This window comes from Rhinopithecus bieti, unplaced genomic scaffold (genome assembly GCF_001698545.2).
Source record: "Rhinopithecus bieti isolate Rb0 unplaced genomic scaffold, ASM169854v2 scaffold_10654, whole genome shotgun sequence".
NCBI classification, from domain to species: domain Eukaryota; kingdom Metazoa; phylum Chordata; class Mammalia; order Primates; family Cercopithecidae; genus Rhinopithecus; species Rhinopithecus bieti.
In genome coordinates this window covers 1069023-1090492 of record NW_016806688.1, presented here as the reverse complement: position 1 = coordinate 1090492, position 21470 = coordinate 1069023, and the positions used below count along the sequence as shown (strand labels likewise).

General features: G+C 41.6%; 1 protein-coding gene across 1 annotated transcript in view; it reads left to right on the top strand.

The window, feature by feature from the left end:
* The window catches only part of ST6GALNAC5 (ST6 N-acetylgalactosaminide alpha-2,6-sialyltransferase 5), a 195671-nt gene that overhangs the window by 121753 nt on the left and 52448 nt on the right, over window positions 1-21470 (top strand). The window lies entirely within an intron of this gene.

Sequence of the window (21470 nt, the reverse complement as noted above, 5' to 3'; positions counted from 1 at the left end):
GCAAAATTTAGAAAATAGCAAGAACTCAATCAATAGATGCTAAATTAATGAACAATTTATTAGCCTACATTTATGGAGCATTCTTGGTACTCATGAAACAGTTTCATCTCTCTCACATCTCAGTGTTATGTTTCACTGCAGCTTTCTCTAAGGAATTTTGTGAGAAATATGGAGTATTGCAGCACTATTCTTCGGTCACGTGGAGGTTTAATTCCTATTTATACTTTTCTGGTATTACTAGAAATAATGACTACTTATCTGGCAAATCTCTGAAATTTCTTTTTAAGGAAATTGTTATTGTTGGAGAAATTTGCAAAGCCTGACTCTGCCAGGGCTCTAGTCCTCATATCTAAGCAGTTAGTTCTTTGCTACGTTATGTTTAGCTTTTGACTCTGGAAAACACTCTTTGAACGCCTCCTTTGTGCAGATTTATCCAACTGTCTCCTCTTTCTTTCATTAAGCTTGCCCAGTAAAGCCATATTCCTTCTGTTTTCAATTGTGAATTTATTTCCACTGGAGCTTTCTGACTTAGAATCTATTTGAACTTCTATAGAAACTTTGGTTGAAAAGGAAAAAAAGGAAAAGGGCCTGTTTTAAAGGTTTTCTCTTTCACCTAATATTAGAGGGGATTTCTTTGTGATTAAACAAATTTGTTATAAAGTAACACACACTGTGAAATATCCAAACAACTACAATGTCTTTATAAATATATTTTTCTTATCGGAGAAGGCAACAGGCAGATCAGCCACTCTTGCAAGGCCATATTTCACAGAGACAGCTGAATTCACCCACCGTTGAATTATGTTATGCAGCCAGTGATTTAGCATTGTCATCTATTTTGATTGACACCAAAAGCCTTCCAGGACAGTAAATGTAAAGACGTTAGAAGAAAATCACTTACAAAATGGCTTGATAGTTCCTGTTAATGAGTTTTAAAATGCGGTATAACAACTTAATCAAATCAGACAGCTCCATAAAAGAATTAATTTGGTCATTGGCTCTCTTTCCAAAATGACTTTGTTGTACTGAGTAAGGTGAGAATTTTTCTGTGGCTAAAACATTCACAACTAGATTCTAAATGACATGACCTGGAATAAGTTATGGATTACCCAAAGTTTCTTAGGAGTTATTTATATTGCAGCCTCTTGTTAAATGAGATGCATGTCTTTTCTGAAGTTTCATTTTAATGAAAAAGAAGAATATGAATGACATGTAGTAAAGACCCTGGGCCTACACTTAAAATCTCACTTTTGGATAACTTGTGTGTTGCTGTTTAGAAATTAGAGTGACATTGAGATGCTATTATGGGTTGCCAATGGGAGGGGATTCAGGAATATCTCCATACTGCCCCAGACCACGGAAATAATTTTCTGCAATGTCAAGAGAAAAACACAGGACAATAACCAGTTGAAAGCAGCAAAGTTCTGCATTATTTTTTGCTGTCCTCTTGTTCCAAACTCTAGAGGAGATTATTAGAAATGTACTATCTCTCCCTGTAGAATTATGGGCTTAAGCCAAGACTAGAGAGCTAAGGAGACTCGTTTTTTGTCTACCCGGGCTCAGACACCAATCTCTTTAGTGCACCTCCAGACTGAAGTTGTTTCTGAGGTCAGCTTTAAGGAGAAAATTACATATAATCAGAATTACTCTCCAAAATTCATAAATCACCTTCCATTGGTATAGATCACTGTCTCTCGGATTGAGCAGCAGATTAAGTAGTCAGATTGCATTTAGGTTTACATTATATAAAATTTATTATGTTTTGGCTGGGCTTGGTGGCTCACACCTGTAATACCAGCACTTTAGGAAGCCAAGATGGGAGGATGGATAGAGGTCAGAAGTTTAAGACCAGCTTGGGCAACAAAGCAAGACCCCATCTCTATAAAAACTTTAAGAATTAACTGGATACAGTGGCACATGCCTATAGTCCCAGATACTGGGGAGGCTGGGGCAGAAGGATCATTTGAGCCCAGGAGTTTGCGGCTGCAGTGAGCTATGATCATGCCACTGTACTCTAGCCTAGGTGACAGAATGAGACCCTGTCGCGTACAAAAAAAAAAAAAACCCTAGTATCCTTAAATACTAGGAATCACCTTCAGAATGGCATTGAAAGGCAGGAAGTCTGCCAGGCAGTGCATGAGGGAAGAGCAGAGTCATAGACTCTACCTCAGACTATCTTATTGACAGACAAGTTACAGGCACTTTTAAAATCAGTCTCCCCTTTCCTTCCTCTCTCTCTCTTTTTCTCAGCTTTCTGTCTCCTAGAGTTAAATTTTAATGAAAAGAAAATAATGTTAATTATTTGTGTGTTAAATATGTATAACATTTCTATGTATTTATATTATTAATATGATATAATAATGTAATATTTGTATTATTAATATTTATTTAAAACCATCAGCACACACTTAGAACCTCCGTTTTGGGTAATGTAGTTATTACCACCATTCCTATCTGACATTTATTTGTGTATTTGTTCAGTGTATATCTGTGCATTCTATGAGACTGTGGGGTTTATGGAGAAAGGGACCATGTCTCTTTTGGGTCACCATTTCATTCTCAAAACTAGCATGGAGCCGAAGAGGAGCTGAAAACATTTTTATTAAATGAATGACTAAAGGAGAGAGACCATTAGACATTACTGTCTTTGGAAGTTCTCTTAGTGACTGTGGCTTAATCACGTTGCAGTGTTATAGACACCTTTATAATTTACAAAGAGCTTTCACAAACATGGCCTTATTATGAAGGTGACAAGCATGATTGTCCCCCACCCCAGCCTGTAGAAGAAGAAACTGAGACTTGGAGAGACTAACCAACTTGTCCAAAGTTGCACAGCTAACCTATGGCAGAACTACGTCTTGAACCCCTGTCTTCTAACCCTGAGCCAGACCAGTTGGAGTTCCCCATCCCCTGTGACCTCTCCTACATTTGTGGGGACTCTTGTGTATCAGAGTTTGTGACTCTGTGCCCACGTAAGGCAGTGGTCACATCTTGTCCCTCATAACAGGGATGTATTGAGTGCCTACTATGCACCAGACATTGCACAAAATTTCCAGGACGCAAACATGAATGAGATGTAGTTCTTGCCATCAAAACAACTCACAATCTAATGCAGCATAGTGTTAAATATGTACATTTTTAATATACTGTTGAATATGTTTGTGGACGAAATCCTATCCTGCGCATGCAGTTGCAATAATATGCAGGTTAAATGAAAGGAAAAGCAAGCCTTGCTGGTTTGCGCATACGTTAACAACTATTAGTTCAAGTTGGAAACAAGATTTTAACCATTCTGCACAAGTGTTAAGGAGTGCGTATTTGCAGAGCTGAGGCCAGGAGGCTTAAATTTTAGAAACAGCTGTGGAACTCCTTTCAGTATGTACAGTTGGAAGGAGGCTGGCATTGTCAGGGAGTTGCTCTGGAAAATACAGGCAGTGAATATATTTTGTCTCTTCCCTTATTTCGGTGTTAGTCTCCCCATAGAATTCCAAGTGAGAAAATAACCTGCAAAGGTGTGAGGTGGGAATCATATTACAACGTTGAAGAAGGTGAGATCCTCAGAGATGAAAGGGGAAGAAAATGGCACTTTATTGCATGAGAGTAATCTTCCAGGATTTGTACCATGATGTGTTACATTTTAACAAGAAGAGTACCCATAAGGGTCAGTTTCAGGAACATCACGTGAATCCCTGGAGAAAAGTAAATGGTTGATTGGCTGTCACACTTACAGTTTCAATATGCTGGGTAAAGCAAAGCAAGGAAAGGTGAGGTCTCACCAAGTGCAGATTACAAAACAAATGCATTTTTTGTGTGCTTTTTTCATAGTAGATGACTTTGAAACAAAAAGAGAAAAATAACCCTGTAAGTAAGTAGAAACTCTGGAAGTAAAACTGAGTGATAGAGGATTAGTTTTCACATGTAGGCGATACACAGAGTTTGTACAGTTTTCTAGTTACAAGACTGGGTAGAATTAATATTCAAAGAGAAGACTGTTACGAACAATGGTTCAGAAGGAAGAAGGAACTCGATGAGGTTGTGAGGGATCGAGAAGGAATGTTTTGCTTGAAACATGGAGTATGGCAACAATGAATTCGCCTAGTTTTGAATCAAAATGACCTGAAAAACTTCTCTAGAAAGCTTCCAACCAAGCATTGCTATATTATGGAAGAACCTGCCATATGGATTGAAACTTTTCTAGAACTTTTAATAGATGAGCCCTTGTAAGTAAGATCCAGACAACCAAATTACTCCTCTTTGAATGCTATTGTGGGTATCATGTCAAGATCCAATGTTTTCTTTCCATGTTATACTCAAGAAATAAAACTTAATATCTATAGTTCAGGTTATATTTGAAACTTATAGTTCTTGATTGAAGCTAATATAAAAACACTCTGTAGGCTGAGCATGGTGGCTCACACCTGTAATCTCAATGCTTTGAGCGGCCTAGGCTGGAGGATCACTTGAGGCCAGGAGTTCAAGACCAGCCTGAGCAACACAGCGAGACCCCATCTGATATGGTTTGGCTCTGTGTCCCCACCCAAATCTCACCTCAAATTGTAGTAATTCCCATGTGTTAAGAGCGAGACCAGGTGGAGATAATTGAATCATGGTGGCAGTTTCCTCTATGCTGTTCTCATGAGAGTGAGTTATCATGAGATCTGATGGTTTTATAGGGGGCTTCCCCCTTTGCGCAGCACTCATTCTCCCTCCTGCTGCCCTGTGAAGAAGTGCCTTCAGCCATGATTGTCACTTTCTTGAGGACTCCGCAGCCACGTGGAACTATGAGTCAATTAAGCCTCTTTTCTTTATAAATTACCCAGTCTTGGGTATTTCTTCATAGCAGCATGAAAACAGACTAATACAGTAAATTAGTACCAGGAGTAGTGGATCACTGCTGAAAAGATACCCAGAAAATGAAAATAAAAAATTAGCCAGACACGATGGCATGCTCCTGAGGTCCTAGCTATTCAGGAGGCTGAGGCAGGAGGATCGCTTGAGCCCAGGAGTTTGAGGTTACAGTGAGCTATGATTGTGCCACTGTACTCTAGCCTGGGTGGCAGAGTGAGACTTTGTCTCTTAAAAAGTATAATTTAAAAAAACAGAAGGAAAGATTCCATGAATGACATTTTAAAGGGAAAAAATGTTTAGGACAATTACATTGTGTATTCGAACAAAATATACTCTTATTTCATAACCCGTGAAAATCTGCACTGACTGGAAAAGAGATGAATTATGGTCACTGAGAAACAGAATGTAAAGCATTATTTTCAGGAAAAGAAAACCTAGTTTCTTTTACATGCCACTCACATATTGGTATTTTCTCATTATTAGATCTTACATTTTTTTAAGTTCAGAGTTTTAAAATTCCCCAGAGACTTCTGCAAAACCTGAACCATCATTGAGTAATCCATCAAAAATCCAAAGGCATTAAAAATTCCATGACTAATATGTGTGAAATGTTTGAAGATGAAACTCACTTTTGTAATTATAGACCGCAGAATGTGGAATAGTTTCTGCCGTTTGAATTGCCTACCTGAGGATACTACTTGAAAGTTCTATCTTCCATAAATAACAGTCAGCCTCTTATAGAAGACAGGCAGTGTTTTCATACCTGGCATAGAAATTATTTTAGAAACATTTCCATGCAACATTTTTTCATTATTACCAAGATCTGGTGACTATGAAAGGGAGTAAACTTACACAGCTGGTTCTTTTCAGACAGAGCGATTCAATTTATTCTTGCTCCAGTACTGTAGGAAAATAAAAAGGTTAAAATTACCTTTTAGATTCAATGTGGTATTTTCCCTAGATACCTAAACAAATGGAAGACAGGCAGCTTTCCCAGCTTTGGAATAGGGGACAGTAAGGGATTTCCCTTGCAGCGTGTTGTGTTTTATCTGAAATCTGGTGCTTTTCCATAATTAAAAAAGGGATTTAGATACTGAATTTCATCCTTAAAACAGTCAGTATCTTGTAAATTTTCCAGATATTTCCCTGGTTCATCACGAGGCAAGACACTTACTTTAATTCTGATCTACTGTGTACATACCTTTTAATTAGGTGCTAAAACAATTTGGGAGATGGGATGGTTTGGTACAAACTTGCTCCTGCCGTGGAAATGGTGACTTGGTTGATCTATGTTCTGGTTCAAGAATGTGCAGGTTTGGGTTTTTTATGATGTATATTTTTTATATCATAAAATGTACACATTATAAAATGTACCACTTTAATTGTTTTTAAGTATACAATTCAGTGGCATTAAGTACACTCCCATTGTTGTGCAACCAATATCACTATCTACAGGCAGAACTTTATTCTCATCCCTCATTGAAATCTATACTCATTAAACAGTAGCTGTCCATTTCCCTCTTCTCTCAGCCCTTGGTAACCACTATTCTACTTTCTGTCTCTATGAGTTTAACTATTCTAAGTGCCTAATATACATAAAATCATACAGCATTTGTCCTTTTGAGACTGGATTGTTTCATTGAGCGTGTTTTCAAGGTTCAGCAATGTTGTAGTTTGGATCAGAATTTCATTCCCTTTCAAGGCTAAATATGTTCTACTGTATGTTATACACATTTTGTTTATCCATTCCTCCATTGATGGGCATTTGGATTGTTTCCACCATTTGGCTTTTGAGAAGAAAGATGCTATTGACATCGGTATACAAAATTTATTTGAGCCCATGTTTTTAGTTTATATATATATATATGAATTGCTGGACGATATGGTAATTCGATGTTTAATTTATTGAGGAATTATCATACTATAGAAATGTGTAGTTTTTTGTTGTTGTTGTTTGTTTGTTTGTTTGTTTGTTTGTTGAGACAAGGTCTCCTTCTGTTGCCCAGGCTAGGCTTCGGTGGCATGACCACAGCTCACTGCAGCCTTCACCTCCCAGACCCAAGCAATGCTACCACCTTAGCCTCCCAAGTAGCTGGGACTACAGGTACACGCCACTACGCCCGGCTAATTTTTTATTTTTTATTTTTATTTTTATTTTTTTTGAGACGGAGTCTCACTCTGTCATCCAGGCTGGAGTGCAGTGGCGTGATCTCAGCTCACTACAACCTCTGCCGCTCAGGTTCAAGCGATTCTCCTGTCTCAGCCTCCTGAGTAACTGGGATTACAGGCGCCAGCCACCAAGCCTGGGTTTTTTTTTTTAGTAGAGACAGGGTTTTAACCATATTGCCCAGGCTGGTCTCAAACTCCTGAGTTCAAGCAATTTACCCACTCCAGCCTCCAAAGTGCTGGAATTATAGGCATGGACCACCACACCAGGCCAGAATGTATAGTATTTTTTTTGTTTTTTTTTTTCTTTTTGAGATGGAGTCTTGCTCTGTCACCCGAGTTGGAGTGCAGTGGCATAATCTCGGCTCACTGCAAGTTCTGCCTTCCAGGTTCACGCCATTCTCCTGCCTCAGCCTCCCGAGTAGCTGGGACTATAGGCGCCCTCCACTACACCCGGCTAATTTTTTGTATTTTTAGTAGAGACGGGGTTTCACCGCGTTAGCCAGGACAGTCTCGATCTCCTGACCTTGTGATCTCCCCGCCTCAGCCTCCCAAAGTGCTGGGATTATAGGCGTGAGCCACCATGCCCGGTGAATGTACAGCTTTTAATCAGCATTCCAGGTAATGTTATAATCAGATAATCTGAAAAACATTTGTTTGTCAGTTACCTATAGCTATGCAACAAACCAGTCCAAACAATTAGTAGCATATAACAACAACCATTTATTTAGCTCACAATTATACTGGGTGGCTCTTCTGGCCTGGGCTGGGTTCCTCTGGTTCTGTTGGCCTAGCTCACGTTTCTGTGGTCACTTGGCTGGTCATTTGGGTGCTGGCTGTCCTCAGATGGCCTGTCATGTATCCAGTGGTTGCTTGGCTGTAGGCTGAGGCAATGGCTTGACCAGGCCTAGAACCTTTCCTTGTTTAGTAAGCTAACCCCAGCTTGCTCCCAGGGTGGCAGGGTCCCAAGAGCAGCAAGCGAGCAAGTTCCACTGCATAAGCTCTTTTAAGGTCTTTGCCTATATTATGTTTGCTTGTCTATTGGCCAAAGCCAGTCACGGCCAAGCCCAGTGTCAGTATAGAGGACACTACCAAACGGTGTGGATACAGAGAGGCAGAAAAGGGGCTGGGATCATTACTACTATTATTCCACCACAACTTAACTGCTTAGTTCAGTATTCTGATGTGAACTCAGGATTGTCTGAAAACTTTCTCCTGCCATAATAAATCCGTGAATGGAGCATAATCATGTCTGAAGTTGCATAGAGCCCTCTGAACCATATGCCCCAGCACCTCTACAATGCTTTCCATTTGAGGGTTCATTCGTTAATTTAATAAATACTTATTGTGAATCTACTGGTGTCTGGAACTCTTCTAGGACCTGGGGATACAGCTATCAACAAAACAGTCCAAGTTCCTCTTCTCTAGGGACTTACGTTCTACTGCAGATGGAAAAGTTTTAGGAGTGAGAATAAATGTCTGGATCCCTGGCACATATCCAGGAAGTTTTGTGGTTGTCGTTGTTTAAAGAAGAAGCTTGGAGAATGTTCTTTATTCCCTATTCTCCACCACTATGTGCTTTTACTAATATTTGAGTAGAGGAAAATATTTTGGTTAATTAGAATTTCCAGGTATTTAAATGCCAGAAGGCAGATGCAAACCTGTGTCAGGACATGAGAACTGACTTTTAACTTGTAATCCATATAGCTTGGTGCAAAAGTAACCGTGGCTTCCCGTAACAGTAAAAGCCGCGATTACTTTTGCACCAACCTCATACAAGACTGATGGATTCGCATCTCATTTCATTTATGCTTTCTGCAAGGCTTTGTGGCTAATACTTTTGGCCCCTTAGCTATCTGAGGAAGGGCTACTGATCTTTACAGCTCAAAGGGCACTAAAGAGTCACACTCAGCCGAGTAGTGATGGATGGCTACAACAGACTGAATACTTCTTTATTTCATTATTATTATTGTGTGTGTTTAATCCTATGGGAGTAGACCAGCATTCTATATTTTTAAAGCAGCACTGGTTTGTTGGAAAATTTGACTTTTATAAACTGAAAGTGTATGTCATCAGTACCTGGAGATGAGATGGGTTTAATGTCCAGCTGATGCTCAGAGGGGCTGCTACTCTCTGCATGGGTTAGTTTGCCAACTAAAACTCACTTCATGCACAAGAGCTGTCATTGAATAACAGTCAAGTTTTGCTTCAGTGTAAGCAGATATTCCAGTGGGGGAGAATTAAGGGACAGCGTGTAGGAGTATTCAAATTAGGATCTTTAGAGCCAGACAGATGTGTCCGTTACTAGCATGGACCTTGGGCAAATGACTTAACCTCTCTGAGTCTCAGTTTCTTTTCTATAAAATGGGATAATAACACTATCTGCCCCATGAAATTGGAAACACTAACAGAAAGCATGCAAAGCTTGTAGCATAGTGCCTGCAGTGGGCACTTGATTAAAAATGTTAGCTAAAAGTTGTTATCTTTTTTTTTTTTTTTTTTAAGACAGAGTCTCACTCTGCCTCCTAGACTGGAGTGCAGTGGCACAATCTCAGCTCACTGCGACCTCTGCCTCCCTAGTTCAAGCAATTCTCCTGCCCTAGCCTCTAGAGTAGCTGGGATTACAGGCGCCCGCCACCACGCCTGGCTAATTTTTGTATTTTCAGTAGAGATGGGGTTTCACCATGTTGCTCAGGCTGATCTCGAACCCCTGACCTCAGATGATCCACCCACCTCAGCCTCCCAAAGTGCTGGGATTACAGGCATGAGTAACCATCCCTGGCCTAAAGGCTGTTACCTTAATAAATGCTATTCTGATCTACAGTTACATCACCACAAACAGGTGCCTTTGGCCTGGTTCACAGTGCCAGAATCTGAACTACAGGGGAATTACTCTTGGGACCACCCTAGCACAAATCCAAGCTGAGAAAAAGACATTTATGAAACTGATTTGCCATTTATGTGTAGCCAGGCAAGAATTCCTACTTGGACTCTTGGCCACTATTTGAGCAACTTTTCTGTAACACTGAACCATAGAAGCAGTCCATCCACCACCACAACAATAAAAACTAGCACTTCACACACTAGCACCTTACCTGGAATGATTGTAGGGGTGTTAGAAAGAGCGACCCAAAATATCTCCTGTGTAACTTTCCACCAGACTTTATCGAAGAGCCCACTACCAACCTGTAAATTGATTGAATATTGTATTTTCCTCTGTGGACTTAGCTGAAAGTAGCAGCTGGACCCAGTGAGAGTTTAGCTGGGAGTAGACTTTGATGGATGGGAACAGGAGTTTCATGAAGTAAGAGGAGAAGAGAGAGAGAGTTTTGGTTCATGGGTATAGGAGCCATGCAACTTGTATAATTTCATCATAAACATGGCACGCAGGGAGACGGTGAAATGCCCCCAGGTAGCCGGAAGAAATCGCAAGGCTTTGGTGTTGGGGAGACCAGGGAGATAAAGAAATTAGGGGTAGGAGAGGGATCCAAAGGGGAAATGAAGGAGAGTGAAAGGCAAACTTTTCAACTGAGTTACATGAGCAACATCATCTGTAACACAGGGTGGAAAAATCCTATCTTCCTGTCCTCCCCCATGTGACAGGAAGCTGATCAGCCTTCTTGGATTTATTTCCTTCTGGGGCTGTATTTCTCTCCTTGCGCTTTGTCTCACCTCCTACCTTGTTATAGGCAATCTTTCTCCCCCTGAGGAAATCATAATTCTATCACTGTGGAAATTGAAGTGTCTTCAGCTTTCTTAGCAGTCTTAGAGTATTTTCTTAGGACAAATTGCCAATTTCCTCTTTTATGGAAAATACTAAAATACTTTTTTTTTTAATAGAGTGACCTTGATTCTTTCCCATTTGCTATTCTTTCTAATTTCTAGACTGGAGCTAGAAAAATTGAATGAAGTTGTCCGCCTAGTGGCAATAACCACATTAAAATGTTTCTCTGAAAGTCTTTGGAGCAGAGTCCTTGGGCATTTTTACCAGTGACCATCCATGAAGTGACAGCACTATAGACGCAGGGTTTTATTGTGCCCACAGAACTTTCCACCAGCCCTTCTGGTATGATTTACTGTGTCTGTCTTATCCAGGCCCTAACACAGGGCTTGGAGCACAATCAGTGATCAATAAATGTTAACTCAGTGACAGGACAGATGGTCACTGATTTAAAAATAACAACCTTGGGCCAGGCGTGGTGCCTCACACCTGTAATCCCAGCACATTGGAAGGCCAAGGCAGGCAGATTACCTGAGGTTAGGTGTTCGAGACCAGCCTGGCCAACATGGTGAAACCCCATCTCTACTAAAATTACAAAAATTATCCAGTCATGGTGGCACGCACCTGTAATCTCACCTACTCAGGGGCCTGAGGAAGGAGAATCTCTTGAGCCCAGGAGACAGAGGGTACAGTAAACCGAGATCGTGCCACTACACTTCAGCCTGGGCAACAGAGCAAGACTCTGTCTCAAAAAAATAAAAATAAAAATAACCTTGCCTCATACTGTTGGGGTACACACTTCCAAGAAGTGGCCCTTGGCAGCTCTGGGAAGCTCTGAGACACTGTTCTTCCTTGGAGTAGTCCCTCTCAGCCTGAGACACTGTCCATCTAAATCTGTGGTACAGGTTCTCCAACTCTAGGAGGCCAGGAGGCCAGGAGGCGCAGTGTCTGACAATCGTTTGACCTTGTGGCTCCAGGACACCCCAACACTCTGGACTAAACACTGGAACATTCCTGTCCTTAAAGACATTAAAGATTGTGCTCTAATTAGTTTGGAAATGGAATTTCTTAAACTATTTCTAAAAGCAGTTGCATCCTGGGGACAAATTGATTAAATTCACCAGTTCTCCTGAAAATGATATTTGAAAGGAAAGTTGAGCTGCTTCTATCTTCCCAGAGAAATTGACATGTCATTGAGATGTTGGAGACCCTCAAGAGGCAGAAATGTCTTCATCTCTTGCTGTTCAGGTGCTGACTAAAACCGTTGATCCTTTTCCTTGAAATATGAGGTTCAGAGGTTGGCCTCAGAAAAGCAGGGGACAGAATATTCTGGAGACTCTGGCAAGTAGAGGACCCCTTGCTAGGAGTAAGCTTTGGCCTTTTCCAAGGTCTGCCACAACAGAAGCAGTAACATGAGAGCGGCACTCAGTAGGACAAAGAAGATGAGGCTAATGAGAGCTTTTGGCCATGAGAAACACTGCCTCCAAGCAGCATTCGGATATGTAGAAACAGTCTTGCTTTACGTGCCGTGGTGCCTTGGGCCTGTACAAGGTCACCAACACATTCGAACTGGGGTGGAGAATTGGAGATGTAAAAATGTGATTGCTGAAGACAGCACCATCTTAACCCCTGGAGTTGTCCAGTGCTCATTTGCTGCTACGGGACAGAAAAGCCATTAGAGATATTCCCTGGGTATGTAGCCCAGTTATTTTTGTTTTTTAACATATACTCCAAGTGATTCAAGAGCATGGCAAGGTTTGGGAATTACAGTCCTTGAGCACAATCTCCCATTGGTAGTTTATAAGGTTATAAACTTTAGACTAATTGAATTTGTTTTATTTTTATTTTATCTGTAATAATATTTGATATTCATTTTATATATAAAATAATTTTGTTTTATATTTTGTATATGTGGTGTGTAATACAATATAATTATTTTGTTAGTAATATTTTTATTTTGTAATATAGTGATAATAATATAGTAACTGCATGTAAGTGCTTATTATATACAAGATATTGTTCTATTGCAATACAATATAATTATTTTGATAGTAATATTTTTATTTTGTAATACAGTGATAATGATAATATAGTAACTGTGTATGTAAGTACTACTTATTATATACAAGATATTGTTCTGAGTGCTTTTACATACATTATCGCAATTAATCTTCGCAATGACTTTTTGAAGGAGACGGTATTATTAATATCATTTTACAGATGAGAAAAGAGAGGCACAAAGAAGCTAAATGATTTGCCCAAGGTTCCACAGCGGTCAAGTGGTAGAGCTTGAATTTACACCCAGACCTGGTGATTCTCAAGTCTGAGACTTTTAACTACCACACTGTGATGATCCAAGTGACCCAAAGCTTTAGGAAATTTGATTAGAGAGAGTTGCATCACTAGGTAACAGAGACATAAAAAGTCTGTGGGAAGGGAAAGAAAGATGCCTTCTCTGCAGAAATAACGTTTAAGAGTTTTTTGAGCCTTAAGTAAATTAGACCATCTGTTTGTGGCCAGGAACATACTCAGTGGAATAATGTCCCAGCCAATTGAAAAATAGATTTTGCAGAACCCCAGCAGTCAGTTGCTGACGTGAGTATGGAATCCACAGGAATTCCAGGTCACTCCTTGCTCCGGAAATAAGGAAAAGCATTAATATGAAGCAGATCTTGGCTTCACCCAACCTGGGAGTGGGAGGATATCTGCCCTGAATGCCAGAAAAAAAACTATGGGTAGTAGGGGACACGCAATGCAAGCCGATTCCTCAAATCTCCGCTTGAAAGCTGGAAAGCTTCACTATATATTCTGCACTGACAGGGAAAGACGGGTCCTAATTGGATTGACTGATCCTTCTCTTGGTGGGAGAGGCCTTGGCCTTTGTGAACCAAGGAAGAGATTTTTATGACAAACTGTTCTAGATGCCTTTTAGCTGATGTTAAACAAGATTATGGGTGAATTAGAAAAGGGATTTACAGTAGATCTTTGGATTAATTTGTTCATTCACAAACATTTATTGAATGCTTTGGCTGAATTAGGCAGTACTCTAGGGGATACAGAAATGAAGAAAACAATGGTTCGTCCCCAAGAATCTTACAACTGAGTGGTAAGACAGACAGCAAAACCAGCAAGAGCTTAATGTGGTGTTTCCATAGACAGGTTTGAGAATTCCTATCGTTTACGAGGCAAGGGCACTTTAAACTTCTTAAGGGTGGGAAAGTCAAATGCAAAAAACTCCCCCAAAGAAGGAGGCCTTGCATTATGTCACAAAGTAGTTGCAGTTGCCCAGGCTGATATGCGAAGACCTCCCTGGCAGAAGGAGCAGTGTGTGCACAAAAGGACAGAAGGCAAGGGCACCCCAAGCAACCAGAACTAGCCAGCTGTTCACCCAAGTCACGTCCTCTTTTGGTGGAATCTCCACACCCAGCTCTACAACCTCAAGAATCCCAAGCCAAGGTCTAGGTCTCAAGAGGAAGTCAGACTCTGTTTCTGAAGCCTACTCCGTGATTCTATGCAGTTTCATGCTGATGTTCGCCTGGACAATGGAAGGCATGAAAAGCCATTCATCCTCTTTTGTGAAATTAGAATTGTCAAGGAAAGCAGCTGATACTTCTCAAGTAATCAGGCATGGGGCTAAAGGCTTTCTGGGTTTTGGCCGGGAGGTGGTTGTTTGATTTTACGTATCGTCTTTGTTATGAGATTTCTCACCCAACTGTTGCTGTCTGTCTTAATCACCGAAAAGCGTCCTCTCCTAATCCGCAGTCATGTTATGATTTGTTTTCTCTTAGTCTCATATTTTCTCTGGGTGCATTTCATCCCCGTGTGAGGAGAAGCCATCCCTATATCCTAACGCTACATTGTATATTTCTAAGCACTTGCCTCAAGGCCCCACTCCCAGCAGCTATTGATTGGTGAGAGACTATTACATTTATTTGCATTGACACAGTGGCTTACCACCTTAAGTGAAAGGATAAACAATTAATGTCCCAGCTCCTGGAAGTTGGATGGCCTTTCTGGGATGCCATTAAGACTTGTGTTGGAGAGGGCTATTTAAAGTAGCTGCTCAGACTGAACTTTAACTAATTATTCAATCAACGATTTGGCAGGTCAGTCAATGGGAAATGATGTACAGTCTGCTGAAATTGATCACACTTCATTTCCCATCAATTGTAAAGCCAAACTGTGGATAAAGTCATAAGTAAAGGATCATTGCCTGCCATTCTTAGGACCATGTTTCCCTATCCCTTCCACTTACTTAAACCCTAGCCTCATCCTTAAAAGCAAGAGAATTTTGCACTTACAGAGGGAATCAGTGTAAAATGTTTACCACCTTCTGAGATGGAAGGGGAAGGGAGAGTGTTTTCTATTTCATAATTGATGTGTTGCAGCCACATAATCCTCTAACCTTTTCAGGCAGCTCGGATGTGGAGGCTGGATTTTAAGTCCCATGATCCATTATGCATCACTTACTTCCACATCTATTACCATTCCGTCAGCCAAATGACAGGATTCCTCATCAGGGCCTTTGACTGTGTGGGGCTCTTCAACTTTATGCTGACGGATAAGCATGTGGAACTTCATACATGGGTGATTTACAGGCAATTAGCAGGAGGCAATGGCAAATTTAGTGTAGCTTTTCTGAAAAGTTATGAATAAAGGATGTAAAAAGGAAGGTCCCCTCACCCAGCCCCTTCCCAGGAAAGGCTTAGAATGATCCAAGCAGTGGATTTTATGACAGTAACTACCACCCTCTCAGAAGGTGCAAAATGGAATGTGTGCTTGTCCACATTGATTGACAGCTTCTGAAAGCAGTCACTGGCCCAGGTCGGTAGAGCCCCAGTGGTAGGCCAACAGATCATGAAGAAAGCAGAGACATAGACTCAGATTTCCACATAAGCATCCTCACCCGCTCTGTTCTCCCAAGCCAACTGGCCTTTTTTCTTGCACACTGGGACCTGATAAAAGCCTCTGGGATCTGAGATGAACCACTAGAAAATAATCAGAATGGAATTTTTGGGGAAATGTGGCCATATGAAAAAAAAATGATTTTCCTCACAAGGAGTTGCAAAGTGGAAAGAGTAGTGTTTTAAAATCTGTGTTTTGTAGCAGAGAAAACTAAGGTTTAAAAATTTGAATGACTTCCTTAACAAATATTTATTGAGAACTTACCACGTGCTAACCACAGTATTAAGCGCTGAGCTTACTCAGTATTAGTCAGAATTCTCCAGAGAAACAGAACCAATAGGACACACACACACACAGACACACACACACGCACACACACACACACACAGAGCTTCATTATGAGAAGTTGGCTCATGCAATTACCAAGGCTGAGACATCCCGTGATCTGCAGATTGCAAGTTGGAGACTCAGGAAAGCCAGTAGGGTAAGTCAGTCCAACCTGAGACCCAAGGGAGCTGATGATATAAATCCGAGTCCAAAAGCAGGAGAAGATGAGATGAGATGTCCTAATTGAAGCGCTGAGGCAGAAAAATAGGTTGCTAATCCTTTGCTTAACTCTTTGTCCTGTTCAGGCCCTCAATGGATCTGATAATGCCAGCCACACTGGGTAAGACCAGCTACTTTATTGAGTCCACCATCTCAAATGCTAGTCTCATCCAGAAACACCCTCAAGACGCATCAGAAGTAGTGCTTACTCTGTGAATACTGTACCTCAGTCCTCAAAGGGCTCACAGTCCACCCGTAAATATGTACATATATTATGTATCAATAAAAATGGTTCTAATTGTTTTTATTAAAAATAAAGAGCTTGCAGTCTAGTGGAGGAGACAGACCTGAATGCAGGCAAAAATGATACAATATGGACATAGCTGAAGCGGTTGAAGTGGAAGTGCTTTGAGGGTTCAGAGGAGGGGCATCTGCCTCAATCTTGGAGTGGCAGAGGTTCTGGCAAGGTCTGTGCTGAGGAAATGACATAAGGCATCAAGGACAGCAGGAGTGAACCAGGTGGAGAGGGCTTTTCAGGCAGAGGGAACAGCATATACAAAGCCCCAGAGGCAAGACAGGGCTTCACAGGCAAAAGGTTAGAGCCCCAAATACAAGGAGGAAAAGAGGAGAGGTGGGCTGGAGAGACCCACGGGCCTGTTAGGGGAGGCGTGTGTGAGCTTGTAAGTTGCTTTCTCCTCAGAACCAAGCCTCTGATCCCAGCATCCTGAAAGGTAGGGGGCTCAGCTTCAGCTCTAGCAAAATTCACCCTCCTCCATCTCCTCCTCCTCCTCCTCCTCCCCTCGAATCTCCTCCACCTACCCCCGCATCCCCTCCTTCTCCACACCTCCCCCTCATCCTCCTGTATCTCCTCCCTCTCATCCTCCTGTAGCTCCCCTTCCTTCTGCATCTCCTCCCCCTTATCCTCCTCTATTTCCTCCCCCTCCTCCTGTATCTCTTCCTCCTCCTGTATCTCCTCCCTCTCCTCCTGTATCTCCTCCCTCTCCTCCTCCTGCTTCTCTTCCCCCTCGTCCTCTTGTGTCTCCTCTGCCTCCTCCTCCTGTATCTCCTCCCCTCCTCCTCTCGTATATCCTCTCCTTCATCCTCCTGTATCTCCTCCCCGTCCTCCTGTAGCTCCTCCTCCTCCTCCTTTTTCTTCCCCTCCTCCTGCATTTCCTTCCCCTCCTCCTCCTGTATCTCCTCCCCTCCTCCTCTTGTATCTCCTCCCCCTCATCCTCCTGTAGCTCCTCCCCCTCATCCTCCTGTATCTCCTCCCCCTCCTCCTGCAGTTACCCCTCCTCCTACTCCTGTATCTCTTCCCCCTCCTCCTCCTGCAACTTTTCCTCCTCCTCCTCCTTCTAGTCCTCCTCCTCCTCCTTCTCCACTCATCCTCATTCTTGCTAGAAGGAAAAAAGATTTATTTATTTTTTATTGATACATAATAATTACACATATTTATGGCGTATGTGTGCTATTTTGAAATTTTCCTTTCGGTCACTGTGAAGCACTTCTGGAGGTAATGTTTCTTCTACAAAGTGCACAGTGGTCACTGCAGACTCAAACATCCCCCAGCCCCCTGCCCCCTGAAAGAAGGCCATATGGGCTAAGTGATCTGATCAAAGTCACTTGGTGCTAATTAGAGATGGAGCCAGGACTTAAGGCCAGGCTCTCTGTCCCAGCTGCTTTCATTGTGTAAACTAAACGCTGACTTGGCCTCTTTGTATGTCACTCAAAAAACTCACTGGGATGCACACCCTTTTAAATGACACCTTTTTCTTTTTAGAATTGTTTCATGTTGGAGAAAATAACATGGTTCTCAAGCCTTTCAACGGTCCTACATCCACAAAAGGGGAAAGGGACACTGCACTGAAATTAGAATCTTCAACAACTTCTTCAGTCTTTCCTTTTGAATTGGGTGAAAGTAATGTACTCACAATTATTTGAGAAATGATGTGATAAGCCCCATTATTAAGACGTCTTATTTCTGAGTGACACGAGCAATTTGAAAGGAAAGGAAATTAACAATGGCATGAATGGTGCATTATGTGCTCCAAGTTCGGGTACAATCATTGAACTAAAGGAGAGGGGGCAGGGGAATGAGACTGGGCTTCCTCCTAATATTTCTGAGTTGGTGAGCATGAAGGGAGAAAAAACCCTAGTCCTAGCTTGTGTTACAGATTCTGTAATCAGGAAAGAGCGGAAAAAAAAAAAAAAAAAAAAAAAAAGCAAACACACAGTATCTTTCCTTTCCTTCTCAAGCAGTAAACACTGGGGAACACTTGTAGTGAGTGCATCTGACATCAATTTCTATTTCTTCAGCATCGGAATATCAATGAAGTAGAACAGGGGATGTTTCCACAAGGTATGAAGATGACAGACAGTCTCACTCTCTGTTCACTGGAGAGTAGAGTTGGTAGCTCTCCAACTGGTATGATTTTAGGGGGTGCAAATACGAACGCCTTGGGGAACCAGGAAGGAGCTATCCATGTGCAAGGCTGGCGTGGGTGAGGGTCAAGGGCATAGGCACGTGGCCTCTCTGCACATCAGGGCTGCTTGTCTGCTCTGCATGACTGTCATCATGAGCAAGAGGGACCCAGGGATCCAGGTCCTCTGAGTTTTCAAGGGAGGCCAAAGAATTCTAGGTTTTATGTTTATGTTTTTAAATGAGAAAGCTCCTCGTTTTGAAATGTTGCAGTGCTGTTGACATGTTACTAAATAAGGTTTGTGTTCTTATGTTGTAGAAGGAAAAGTAATGGTCTGCTGAATATTATTAAAAGTTCTTATGTAGGATTTTGTAAATCTCAACAGTATGAGAAAGAATGAATAAGGATTTGGTATTAAATATTGAAAACTTCAGAATATGGAGGTCATATTACAGAGATAATATGTAAAGAGACATAATATGGTACAATGGAAAGAACACTGCACATGGGATGAGAATCACTCAGGATGTCCACAGACAAGGGCTTCATTAGCCCTGCCTCAGTTTCTACATCTGGAGAGCCAAAGATTCGATTTGCAATCTATCTAAGCTCTCTTCTAACCTTAGCCTTGGACACCCCTGGACCCACACTGAAATCCATCAGAGATCCTCCACTGGTGCTGAGCAGTTTTTGTTTCATTCTGAATGATGGAGTTCTCTTCCATTAGGCAACTTCAGGCAAGAAGAAGAAGATTGTATCAGGGGTTCACAAAATAAAGACAAAAGAAAGCAGGAAGGAGAGTTCTAGAAAGAGCCAACCTTTAGACAAATTCTGGTGCACTTTCATCTTCTCACCATCATGATACCCCCATTTTTGCTTCTGAGTCTTTGTAGATCATAAGCCAACTTCCTATCAACAGTCAAGAATCTTAACAACAGTTAGAAATTCAGAATCCTAGCAGCACAGCCATCTTCTGACTACTCACCATGCACGAGACACTGTGCCACGTACAAACATTCATATTCCTCACAACCCCAAGCGACAGGTTTCTAGAGAACTGTTACTGTACACATCTTGCAGATAGGAGAACTGGGGCTGAGAAATGGAAAAGCCATTTGTGCAAATCCACACAGCTAGGAGGAGGCAGATCACCCAGCACTGACTCCACAGCCCTTGATCTTAATCACTCCCAAGAGGCTGAAATATGTGCTACACCATTTGGGCTCTGGGAATCTGGCCTGTTTAAATCCTGCGTCTGCCACACAGTGAATGTCCTTGAAAAAGTAATTTAACCTCTTTAAAGCCTCAGTTTTCTGACCTGTCATTGAGAGGAATGAAGTAACTGTCACAAGTTGTAAGGATTAGTGAACTCTACATAAGGGATGTCAGGTACATTGTAAGTGTTCAATAAATGGTGATGATTATTGTCATGAGTCAACTATCATTCTCAAAGGTCTTCTTTCTTACTGAACTGCCAGGAGTTGCAAAACCATCCTGTTAAGCAGGAAAATCAAGGAAACCACCTAACAGATGCACATGACATTTCACAAGGGAGTCAGACAGGGGCTGAGAAGGGACTCAGGTGGCTTCAGCCCAGCTCCTAGCTGACTGGACAGATCACTTCCTTGAAGCCTCTAGAGGAAACAGTGAAATGATATCAATTCCCTTGAGCTTTTGGGAGCGAAAAAAAAACTCTATCTCACTTAAACTGTTTCACTGTATAGAAATCACATGCTTTAGATGCCAGGGCAGCAGGGAAATACCCCTGCATCTTCCCAAAGGTCATTTTTTGCAGGCAGAGGGATTAAATACTTCCCACTGCTTGCTGGCATGGAACACTGAGAACACATCTTCTCTCTAGATAGAATACATGAAACAAAAAAGAGCCCCTTGCTGCCGGCTGAGTAAAATTGTAGGGCAGTGCACTCTGTTGTCACCATGGAAGTGCCTGGTAGAACAGGTGACATTGGGCAAGAGAAAGCCCTTCAGTGCCAGGTTTGTTTTCATCACTGTGTTCTGTTCTCAACATATTGTGTGTGAGACTCACAAAATCTCATGCATTCTCACCACGGGAGCCTGCATCTTCATTGCTGAAGGGAAGTGGAGAGCTCAAAGAAGTTCATGCAGGCAATTCCTCCAAGAAGTTCCCCAAACTATCTGGAGCATCATCTCATTCTCCACTTCAAGTGAATTCCACAGGGTGGCCTGGAGGAACTGCTGCACAGAATTTATAATTAGCCCAGCTTCATGGAATAGTCAGGCCTGAGTCCTTTGTTCACACTGACATGAGTAGCAGAAGGGTTTCTGCAAGTTCTTGCCCAGTTGCAATTGAAGTGTTTAGGCGGTTAGTTCTTTCTGCCAGAAAACTCACCTTGGGTGTGCCTGCAACTCTGGTACATGTCTTCAAAAATGTGCTTTGTCACATTTAAATATTGATGCTTTGCTCATAGTTATGGAAATGTAGGCGTATCTGTCTGATGGTTCATTTCTAACCCCCAAATTCCTATCTTATACTTTAAACTGCCCTGAAAATTAAAAGCCCTTGGAATCAAACTCCAGATACACAGCCACGTTGCCAATACACTACTTTAGCAAAAGATCCAGAACATGTGTTACATGAAAACCTGTCAGACTGGTTTTTTGTTGTAAAAATAATGTAAAGAATTGAGCCAAGCACCCATGTTATTCCGATGACAAAGAAAATGAATGGTGCTAATAACATTAAGCAAGTCTTCAGCAATCACTCTGAGCTGTAAACTGGGGATGCTTTTTCAACTGTGGAGCCTCCTTATGAGGTATATGAAGATAACAAGCATGCTTTTGAGGGGATTCCTGTGTAATTGACATTTTTTTTTTTTTTTTTT